This window comes from Lepidothrix coronata, unplaced genomic scaffold (assembly GCF_001604755.1).
Source record: "Lepidothrix coronata isolate B3197 unplaced genomic scaffold, Lepidothrix_coronata-1.0 Scaffold289, whole genome shotgun sequence".
Taxonomy (NCBI): domain Eukaryota; kingdom Metazoa; phylum Chordata; class Aves; order Passeriformes; family Pipridae; genus Lepidothrix; species Lepidothrix coronata.
Window position 1 is genome coordinate 253,860 of NW_016690469.1, and position 11,402 is coordinate 265,261.

General features: G+C 37.1%; 1 long non-coding RNA gene across 1 annotated transcript; it reads left to right on the forward strand.

The window, feature by feature from the left end:
• The first annotated feature begins 200 nt into the window (after positions 1 to 200).
• On the forward strand, positions 201 to 5,215 carry LOC108508278. The gene is made up of 3 exons (XR_001878360.1): positions 201 to 260; positions 811 to 852; positions 5,121 to 5,215. It is a non-coding gene; the product is annotated as an uncharacterized LOC108508278 (long non-coding RNA).
• Positions 5,216 to 11,402: the final 6,187 nt, after the last annotated feature.

Genomic DNA, 11,402 nt, shown 5'->3' on the forward strand with positions numbered 1-11,402 from the left:
AAAAAAGTGTCAGAGGGGAAAAAAGGAAAAAATCCTACCTAATTCTCTTTTCTGTGCTAATACTCAAGGTAGCTTTTAACTAACTTGTGACATCATCTTTTCATGGCAAACATTTTCTAAGCTTTTTGTTGTCATAAATAGTATCCATTAGCATCATCCTTTTGGTTTCCTTAGCAACTGAGACAATCAATTCAATGACAGTTTCATCAGCACAGCAAAGCACCAGCTTCCAGAATTATGGACAGAAGTACAAAAAGCAGGTAGGCTGGAATCTATTTGTCTGCAGACCAGCTTTATTTCTTTCTCTCTTCCTTTCTATTTTATGAGTTGCAAGCCTTCAATCACAAATTAAGCACAAATCTCTTCAAACAGTGTTGTGTTTGTGCATCAGTGATGCTTGATGCTGACTCTAAAGGATTCTCAGATCCACTCAGCCTGGTTGTAAGTAGCTTGATATTTGAGCTTTACAGCTGGAAATCTTCTTAATTTTCATATATTGCACTGGGTGTGTATATATAACTTGCTTTTTTGAGTATTAATTAGAGACTTGCAACATCAAGGTCATGCCTTATTTCAGTGGGTAGAAAAAAGGGCCGTGGTTGCTGCTGCTTTCAAAGGGATCACGTGCAGTTTGTGTCTTCTGGCAGTCACAGCCTGTCTGAAGAAGAAACTCAGAAAGCCAATAGGAGTGGCAAATGGCTAGTGTCCATAAATTATCCTGCAGTCTCCACTTGTGAAGGAAGGGATATGTCTGGGAGATATATTCCTTTTAAATGTCTATCGTAGTTATATATATATTTTATTTTCTAGAGGAGCTTCTTTATTGTCCTGCTGAGGCTTCAGTCCAACTCTGTAAGTATGCTTCTGTCTGCAGAAAGGCTTACTTCTCTTAATTTGCACTGCATTGTCAGTACCAAAAGATCACTAAGGAGGGAAGTAGTGCTATGGCAGTGAGTTATAGGAAAAGCCCTATACTATTAACAGGAAAAGTTTTTTTTTTTCTTCATCTAATTTTTCTTTATTTTTTCAAAATCTGACAACTAGATGTATTCTGAAGAAATACAGCATAAGAGATGAAAACATATCTGTCATACATAACTGCTACTCCTGAAGCACAGAGAGAAGTAGTGTTTTGTTGCTTCTGTTAATTTAGATACTTAGAAAAATATTTTATTAAAAATAAAGTTAATATCTTGCCTCTTGAAGTAGATGCAGAAGGTTTCCTATGGAGAAACCCCTCAGTTTCCTGTGGGGATTGACTCAAGCTAACCAGAGAACATGAAAATTTATTAAACAATAAATTCATTGCATGCTTCCCTTAGTTCTGATGACCACTGCTGCTAAAGTCCAACAGTTTCTGTATCAGTTCTACCAAGCTCTAAGCCCACAAGCATGAGTAAGATTTCTTACAGGTTTCTGAGTTCAGTGTTGGAAAAAATCATATTGACAAATCATACTTGCTCACTGTCATGAGTGCTGGTAATAGTGTTCGCCCCCTGAAGTAACAGGACACTCTAGAATGAATCACAGGCTTTTTTGGGATTCTGCTTTCCCCCAGATGCTTCGTGATTTAATTGCTATAGTTGCACTGAAGTAGCTGTGACAGAAGTTCAGACTGATGGCCACAGAGAACTTTAATATTCCAACATAACTGAGGCCATGAACTTTTTAAAAATGTAAGAATGTCTTCATACTTTTGCTAATCTAGGTGTTGGAAGCTGTTCAACAGTCTTCTAGCACCATTACCTTAGTTCTAGTCAAACTCAGATATGGCACTTGCCTGTCAGGATTCATCTAAGGATGTAAACTCATTTGATCTGAGATAGAGGAGGGAAAAGGTGTGGTCTCAGGCATTTTAGAGTTGTTGCTCAACATCTCATGTGGCTGCTGACATTTTTCAACAGTTTTGGTTTGACCCTGGCATAAGATAGAAGTATTCAATGTGTCTGCAGAATTTTCTTTTCTCTCTGAGTGTAACAGACCAACTAATTTTCATCTAGTTGAATGCATAAAGATCACCTCTCATGACCCTGTGTCCCTCTTGTGGCTGTGTAAGCATTTTCCCCTGCCCTTTTTTTTTTTTCCCTCTTCCTCCATGTTTTTTTACCCATTGTGGTGTTTTTGGCAGAACTCAGAATAACAGATCTCAGTGCAGACTCTTTCATTTTGTCACTCCTTTCTATTGGTCATCACTGGGATGAGTAGCAGTTACAGGAAACTGCTTGTTATGGATTTGATATTTGTATGCTCAATGAGCAAGTGCAACCGTAAGCAGACTAATAGAGAGCATGAATGCTTGGCTGACAAATGCAGGTGTCTCTCTACTAATTATCATGCCCAGAATTAGATTTTTGATTTGCAAAATCTCAGGAGGCATTTGCAAATTCAAAACTTAAAACTGTTGTTTCTCTACTCAACACCTGTACTGTTCACAGGGTTTGATGGGGGGACACGGAGGGGAATGCAATTTTAACACTAAACAAATTGGGCTATGAACACAACCATTTTAGATATGTGGGAGCATTTTGAAATTTCTTCATGGACAAACTTCTATATACTTGAAAAAGCCCAAATCTTATTTGGCTGAGTCTCTTTGTGAACGATCTCTCAAAATTCAGGGAAGCTTCCAAAACCTAATAATTATTTTGAGACAAAGTGTTTTTATCTACACGTGCCTTAAACAAAGCATAGTAGCCATCACTGACACTTCTGTTTTCTGCAGTGTTCTTCTTCCTTGTTGACAGGAAAGTGCAGTTTACTGACAGTTGGTACAACAATGTAATATTGGCAAAAACAATCAATGTTCATTTTCACTAGACATGGATACCATAGTGATGGTACAGGTCAATGGTTGCTCCTAACAAATATCTAGGTATGAGTTAAAACGAGTCTTGACCTTCAGTGCAATCCATACGTTCAATTAATTCTTTTTAATTGCTTATGCAAGTTTAGAAGGTGAAAGTGTGAGCAGCATAACCGTATGTGACTCGTTCTCTATTGACCAAGTGACGTGGGATTGTGTGTGTATATCTTTGTGAAAATAAAGGCTGCAGAAAGAACTCAAAACCAAATTAATTGAGCTAATATTTTTCTCATTCTGTTAAAGATGTGGTTCATGAATCAACCATCACAATCCTCATGACTTCTGATAATTAGGACAAACCATACATAATAGGTGTTCTGTTACATTTAGATACCTAATGACCTGGAAAAGAATTCAATGGGTCAAAATAGTAGTGAAGTTTTAAAGGACTTCTGTGGCAGGAGAGAGAGGAGATTTTCAGTCAAGGCTGTGGAAACAGCCAGGATGAGTTCAAAAGCTGAGTCAAAAGCACTTTTGGAAAACAGGAGGAAAAGTTTAACTCTCTTTGACTTTCATCATTAATGCTTGAAAATACTTTTTCTGTAGTAGGCTTGTATAATATTTAATTTCCTTACATTATAAATATTTATTATATAAACAATTACATACCACATAAAATCGGGACATATGCATTCAACTGGTGATAAATGATTTGTCTTCCTCCTTTTGGGTGATTTCCCTGCAAAGAAATAAAGTGCAATAATCTTATACCACATAAATGTCAGTGGGAATGTGTTAGGTGTGTAAGGACTACAAAAATTGAAAGAATACTTTCAGAGTGAAATCTTTACCCAGCAAATTAATCTGCAAATATAGTTACATTTGCTGTAACTAAAATGTGTGAAGGCATCTGATTTGAAAAATACCCACAGCATCAAGAGGCTTCATTGAACTTTCAGAAACAGAGGAATGCTGATATTAGGTTTCATGTCTTGTTCTGCTCCACTAGCCTTAGTAAGCTACTTTGTATGGCACTACTTGTGTCAAGCACTTCAGTATAGATTTGGTATTAAAACAACACCACCCTAAGTGCTTTGAGCAGTCATCCTTATCATAAGAAGATCTGTTAACTATCCTGTGAAATGAACTTGTTGGAATAAAAAGCCTGGAATAGGGAATGAATTAGTTGCCTGCCATCAGCCTTCCTTTGACAGTGTGCTCAGATTGAATTCTACTCTAGCAAAGTGTGATAGAAATATGCAGCTTGCCTGTGTAAAAGTGTTCACAGCTCCTCTCCTCTGCAAGCAACTCTGCTGGGGATGAACAGAGCAACGATCCTTCAAACATCTTTTTTCTTCTAAGGTATCTCCTATGTTCGTCTCTAAAACATTTTAATTAAAAAATGAAAAAGTGTAATGAAATTAAAAATAACAAGAAACGAACCCTTTTTTTTTTTCATATTAGGAAGTCATTACCTGGCAAAAATGGGAGTGTTGCATTCCTACTGTTAAGACCTTTAAAAATGTTTTACTGCTAGATGAATGAGCAGTGCCAGGTACCAGCAGATACATCCTGTTGTTTCTGTGCTCTCCAGGAGTGGCTATCTTGCAGTAAGAGAGCCATTTGTTGTGACATATCTGCTTTTAGCTTTCATGGCTTCCTTTCTATTCATCCTGTGGCTAGGTAAAGATTTCCATATACCACCCTGATCTGCCTGGGGAAGGAGCAACTTGTCAGCTTCGCTGTTTCCCACCTCACTGTGGAGTGTGCTGTCTGGCATTTTTATAAACACAGAAAACAGGCCTAGGACAGTCCCTTGTTCCAACTTGTCTTGCTGTCAGGCTGTCAAAGGGAGTTTTAAAATATCCTGTCAATTAATCTCATTGAAACTCCTAGTGAAGGTTCAGCTAACTCTGTCCTTGAAGCTCTGTTAGTTCATTCACTTCTGATTTGAAGATAGATTAGTAGAAGTGGCAGTGGCAAATTGCCTTCCTATCACTGTAACACAAAAGGCAAAATTGGATGAAGGCCCATATACTGCAAGCTAGATAACCTTTTGCTGAAGAAAAAAACAGGATACTTTAAATTAATATTTTGACCCTTAAAATCTATGTACCATATTAATAAGGTGATTTCATTGCTACCTATCCCCCATCAGCCTGGTCTGAAGTTGATTACTTGGCACCTATTTGACAAGCAGGAACTGAACAGGGAGACTTTCTGTATATAATATTGGCAAGAAAGATGAAACTGGTGAAGCATTCAGGCTGCTAATCCAATACTTACTCATTGCAAGATTCATCTCTTTTGGTTTCAGAGACCCTGGTTTCCTGTGGATAGTGTTAAATTTAGCATTCAGCTCAATTCCATTTCCATTCACCTTCAGACCCCAGTGAAATATCAATGCCTGCCTACAGGTTCATTTGACAGCATGAAACAGCAAACTGATCCATTTTCAGAGTAAGTATTTTAATTTTGGATTGCTAATAATCATGGCACAATCATGGCATGGTGATGTGAAAGTATTGGTGGTCTCAGCAAGCCACAGAACCCATCAGTGTTTTATACGTTTACCAGAGTGCTAACCTGTAATTTCTGCACAAATTTCCTGCTCCCTTCTTAGAATAGGATTTCAAAGAAGACAGGTACTCATAGTTAGAAACAATCTTGGCAGTGATTAAGGGAGGGCGGTTAGGCAGGGAAGGCTATTTCAGTCTGAGTCTTAGACCAAAGAGGATTGTTGCAAGTCCATTATTGCTACCTTTCAGCCAGCCTGAGAATGCAATGCTCTCTCTTGGACTACATCAGGGTTCATTCATGCTTGTGAGCAACAGGGACTTGGTTTGCAGAGTAACTTGAATGAAATGAGGCATTTTACAACAGAGATTTGTAACAGTCCTTTCTGAAATGAATAGAATGGCTGATGACTCTCAGAGATGCAATTGGTGAGACACAGTGTTTTAGCTAATGTAATGATGGGTTATGCCTTTGTTTTCTAGTACAAAATCTCATCACGCTGAAATATTTTGTCAAGAAATACTTAACAAGTATCACAAACACTGTTTAATCTCCCCAGCCTCCTGAAGAAACTTGTATTTATTATGGCTGTAGAGACTGGCAACTGAGCTGACTGATATACATAGATGTTTTTTGGCTAACAGGAGAAAATTGCTCATTGACTATTCTTCAGTAGCTTTTCCCCAGCAGAAGCCAAGACTTCGACACTTTCTGTGAGTGTAATATGTATTTATAAAAGAAAGAATTCTAAGCTAGTCCTCAGCAATTGGCTTTTATAGTGTTTAATACATTCTCTAACCCCAAGCCAATATCAAAGCATTTCTCAAGAGCGTTAAATCTTGTTATGTTGCAAGCAATTGCATAAGTGCACCCTTCAAATCATGGCATCTGTTGCCATTTGTTTATATGTGCCTGTGCATCTGTGGCAACCAAGAGGCAAAGGTGTGTCCTGAGGGCTATCTGGCAATGCACTGTCATGGACATGTACAAACACAGTGCCCTCACTGTGCGTTTCCTCATGGCATTAGACACAACCCCCAAGTAGGAAGTGAAGACACTTCTGCCAGGAAAAAATCAGTTTTGTTTGGTTTTGTTTTGTTTTTCAGATCATGTGTACTCTTCTGTTAGTACAGAAGTACTTCTGCTAGTATTGTCTTCATAGGTAACTTTATACTACTCTAAAACTTAGTAAGCTTGGTTTCTAAAGACTCCAGATTCCGCTGTGCCACAAGTCTGAGTTACAGTTTACTTCCATATAATTCCTGCATGTAGCATCTCTGTTCATGCATTTGATATCATGTTTGTAGCCAGTAAAGCAAAGCAAGAACGAATACAATGTGGTAGGTTGTATAGGGACTGCCTTGATGTATGGAGGGGCCAAACCATATCCTGTTGGAGAAAACTGTATTTCAGTGAGAACCTCTTTCTCCACCTGGAACTTGAGATTAATAGTACTGATCTCTTTTGTGAAGTACTTTAAAACCTACTAATGAAAGAAATGGGATAATACATAGGTTGCTATAAAACTTGGGACTGAAATTATGCCTCAAATTGAAGTGTTTCTTTTGCCTTACTTTCCTGAGTATAAAAGTTCTGTTGAGGCATAAGCATCTTTAAAGAAATAGATATGATAGATCATTAATTGCAAAATTAAATTTCACTGTTCCAAACTTATTTTTCCATTATCTCAAGCACCTAGTAAACACACAAAATGTGTTCTTGAACAAATGAGTTCTTGGAAATTTTCACGTTGCAGCCAATGTACTTGTACTTTATTTCAGAATGGAACAGCAAATTGCATCTCCCCAGGCCAAAAAACAGCAGGAAAAAAACCTTCAATTGTTTGGGGTTTTTTTTCATGATGTAATACCTCTAAATATTTTTAACATTTTTTCGTTGTTTCAGAATAAACAGACGCTTGATCTGTCTGTATATTTGTGTTTTTTTTTCTTGTTGTGGGTTTTCTGCTTGTGTTTTTTTTTTGTTTTGTTTTGTTTGTTTTTTTTGTTTGTTGTTGGTTTTGGTTTTTTGGTGTTTTTTCTAAGCATAGGTGAATTGAAGTAAAATAATTATCTATGAGTACACAGTAATTGGGAGTTTTAAATACTGTGGAGTCACAAATGAGTGATATGAAAGGGAAGTCATCCTGTTTCCATCAGAAATTCTGGCTGACCTAAGCCCTTATTTTTTTAGTAATATTAAAAATGAAGTCTGCTCTTAGTGTTATTTGTGCAAATTGTCTGATGAAATCATGTGGCATTGAACAGTTTTTTAGCAAGTATAGCTGCAGAGGAATGTAGTTAGATAGTTGGGAGTTGAGAATCTTGTCTACTGGAACATGTTTATAATAAGCCTTTCATCAGTGCTTTTATAAAGCCATAGCAAACAAGGTGTGACATAGAAAATCACAGCCACTTCAGATTGTTGATGATGTCAGATGTAGGAGCTCTGAACAAGAGCAAACCTGAAGTGCCTGTGGATGTTTAAGAAACCAACAAATTGACCTGAAAGTGTTTCTTCTAAGTAGTATTTAAATACATTAGACTTAAATTTATTGTGTTGCAAATAAAAACATTCAAGTAGATTTTGCAATTGCTCAGGTAGGATCTATGGTATGAAACATTCAGTTATTCAAAGGAAGACCAGAACTTGGGCGAGGAGGGTGACACTGCCTATGGGAAAGGAAGCAAAATGGAAATCTACTGTGGATATGTATTCGGGGCTAATTAAAGGTTAATTCATGTTAAGATAGATGGATGACTTGGTTTACTTTTGTATGTTAAAGCTGTACAAATGCTTACTTAGACCTTATTGCAACATTAGGGTTTTGGGTAGTGTTGCTGATCTGTTTTTCCTTGTCTAGGTAATTATTATGCTAAGAATAAGTCTTAATCCCTTTGCTAGGAAAATTTGATCTACAAGTTATATTTGGAAGATATGTAAATTCCGATTACCTTAATGAAATTTGTTTAGCTTAGTTCAGTCTTTCTGCATTCTACCAGGCTCCATTCTAGTACAGTATTTTGATACATAGTGGCTAAAACCCCCTACCTCTGATAAATCAGGTCCAAAAGATTGCCTCAGCTAACCACGGTCTGAAGTGAACTTTAATCACCCAATGCCTGATAAAACTTCACAGTATGCTGGAAAGTTTTTCTTTGAATTTTCATGTTATTACTTAGTAAAGTGCTCAGTTCTCTTTGCTGCTAAGCACTGGTAATAGTACAAGACTTGAAGCTAAGAAATTGGTCCAATTATTTTTGGAGCATTCTGAGTCCATTATAAATAGAGGATATAAGATTGTTAGATTCATTATAGCATAATATCTTTTCCCATCAGAAGCACTGGAAAATGGGATAGTTCTGGCAGTGCACATCTTGTACTGAGGAACTGTCAGGATATAGAAAAAGATTGTTTGGGAGATGGTACCTAATTTTAAAAAATGCAATATTTTTCCCCTAGGCACTTGTAATAGTATCTTCCTGATCCAGATTCTTTTTTTTCTTAACCATTTTAGTTCCCTTTTTCCTTCTCTGCTTTGGTGTTTTCTTAATGTGCTGCCTTAGATAGAGTGCGCAGTCATAAACAAGTTGCTGTTTTTAAAGTACTTTTACTATACAGGTTTCCAAAAGTGATGAAATTTTTGACACTACCCCAAATCCTCTTCCTACCTCACAGGTCTTGCATGCTAGATTTTTTCTTTGTTTTGATTTTGTTTGTTTGTTTTCATTTTGTATTGTTTGGAGCTTTAAGGGAGATTGGAAAAGGGGTGGAATTTCATTAAGCACACTCTTCAGATGAGACAGGGAAAGAGAGAGAATCATACAACATTGTTCAGTAAAATGGGATCTGGATGTTCTAATGCATTTTGAATCATTAATTAGCAGTAATTTGATGAGGACTAGTTACCATAAAGAGACTTTAGGATTTTCTTATTTATCTTTTCTTTGGGAGGTATCTTTTTAAGCATATTAGCAAACACTGAATTCTAGTAGACGTACCTAATTGTCCCAATTATTTGGTCCCATCCTAGCCTATGACCATCATTACATTAACAAAAGCATAATCAATTTTGATCAGTAGCTCTGTAGGACAACTCTATAAGATAACATATTCTCATGCCCATTCAGTCAATAGCAGCATAAAGACAGTGGTGTAAAGATAATGGCAGCATAAAGATAGTGATAACTGTGTTGTGTGGGAGACCCTGCAGAGGTATATCTTGTCTTAAACTAGGTTTCTACATGTTTAGTTCATGATGTCATGACTCTTGGGTTAGTTGTCTGGATTTTGGTTGTCTTATTAGGTGGAACTTTCTATTCAAATGTGAACAGCTAGGTTGGGCTACAATGCTACTCTTAATAACTATTCTTAAGTTTCTGTCATGGAAACAGTTAATTATTCAAAAACGAAATTTCACTGAAGAAATTCAGATATTGTATTTTATTGACTAACCTTAATTTTCATAGCTCTATTTTGTTTTGTGTTTAAATAGTAAATAGGAAAAAATGAGAAACCAGAGTTTGAGAACCAATAATGATAGTGCAAGATCATCTTTGCTACCTTATTTTTACTCTGTTGGGAATAATCTGTTCAGTTATCAACATCAGGGTGTCTATGACCTGTCGTGAAAGTAAAATTGATACTGCTGATAGGACACTGTGCTTCAGAGATAGAGACAAGCACAACTGGGTGCTGAGCAGCTATTGGTCTGCTTTTGTGACCTGAGCTAAAAATTCTGCTCCTTGCTGTGCTGTGTCCTATAGACATACTAACTTGCTCCCAGGGTACCCCTGAAGACAAGGTTTTGTGGTGCAGCAAAATTAATCCAGCATCTAACTAACTGCAATTAAAAAAAAAAGAAAAAAGGTAGTTTCTTGTTTCTCAGATTTGTTTACACCAAACTGGTTGCAGTGAACCTGCTAAATCAGAGAAAACTTAGATTTGTATGCATGAGCAGTGACTGCCATTTACCTTCCAGCCTGTGGCAAGGAGATAATAAGATTCTGTGGCCAGGGATAGAGGATGGAAGAACAGGGCCCCTTTTCATGGCTCCTTGCTGCTAGACCATCAAGTAGAGGTAGAATTGCTCTTGAAAGGCTTAGCTCAGAGTGCTTGCTTGCTTTGCAAGCTGCAGAAGTTGCAACTAACAGCTTGACTTCTTATCTTAGTGTTTTCTCCATCCTCTGTCTCTTAGTGGTTCCAGCACACGGTGCTCCAAGAAGATCACAAACTGAAGAACTAGCCTTGGAGGTGAAGGCAGTTTTTTTGTTTTGGAGGTTTTTTTTTTGTTTGTTTGGTTGGTTTTGGTTTTTGGTTTTGTTTTGTTTGTTTTCTTTTTTTGTTGTTTGTTGGTTTTTGTTTGTTTGTCTTTGATTTGGTTTGGTTTGGGTTTTTTTGATAGTGTCAGTTCTATCCTCATAAAATTCTTGCAATGAGGGCTGATTAAGGGGTCTGTGTATCCAAAATAGTCTGATAAACTACAGGCTTAAGTATAGGCTTAAGTGAATGGCCTATACAGGGATCAAACCCACAACTTGGTATTATTAGCACCATGTTCTAATTAACTGATCTATTCTCAGGGTCACCTTTTTCTCTTCTAACCCAAACTATTACATGATTCTATTATTCTATAGCGCAACTTGGGTTCATGAAACTCTGGGCTTTTCTGTGCTCCTTAATGTCTTGAAAAATCTTTTGATATGTATATTATGAGGGTAAAGTCTACCCTTAAATGTAAGTAGCAAGGCTATGGTATTTATGCTCAGAAACATGGAAGGGAACTCTGTTAGCTATAATCCCATGATCTGTAATTGTACTATATCCTTGAGAGTATCCCAGAAACAATGCTATTGATTTTATGGTCCTAATCTGGGAGCGTGCCTCTCTTGTTGTAACAGCTATTTGTTTTCCTCGCCTGCATGAGAGCTGTAGGTGTGCAGAGAAAGTTGTGACTTGAGCTGTGCAAACTAGGGAAGGAAAAAGGAAAAGAAAGGAAAAGGAAAAGGAAAAGGAAAAGGAAAAGGAAAAGGAAAAGGAAAAGGAAAAGGAAAAGGAAAAGGAAAAGGAAAAGGAAAAGGAA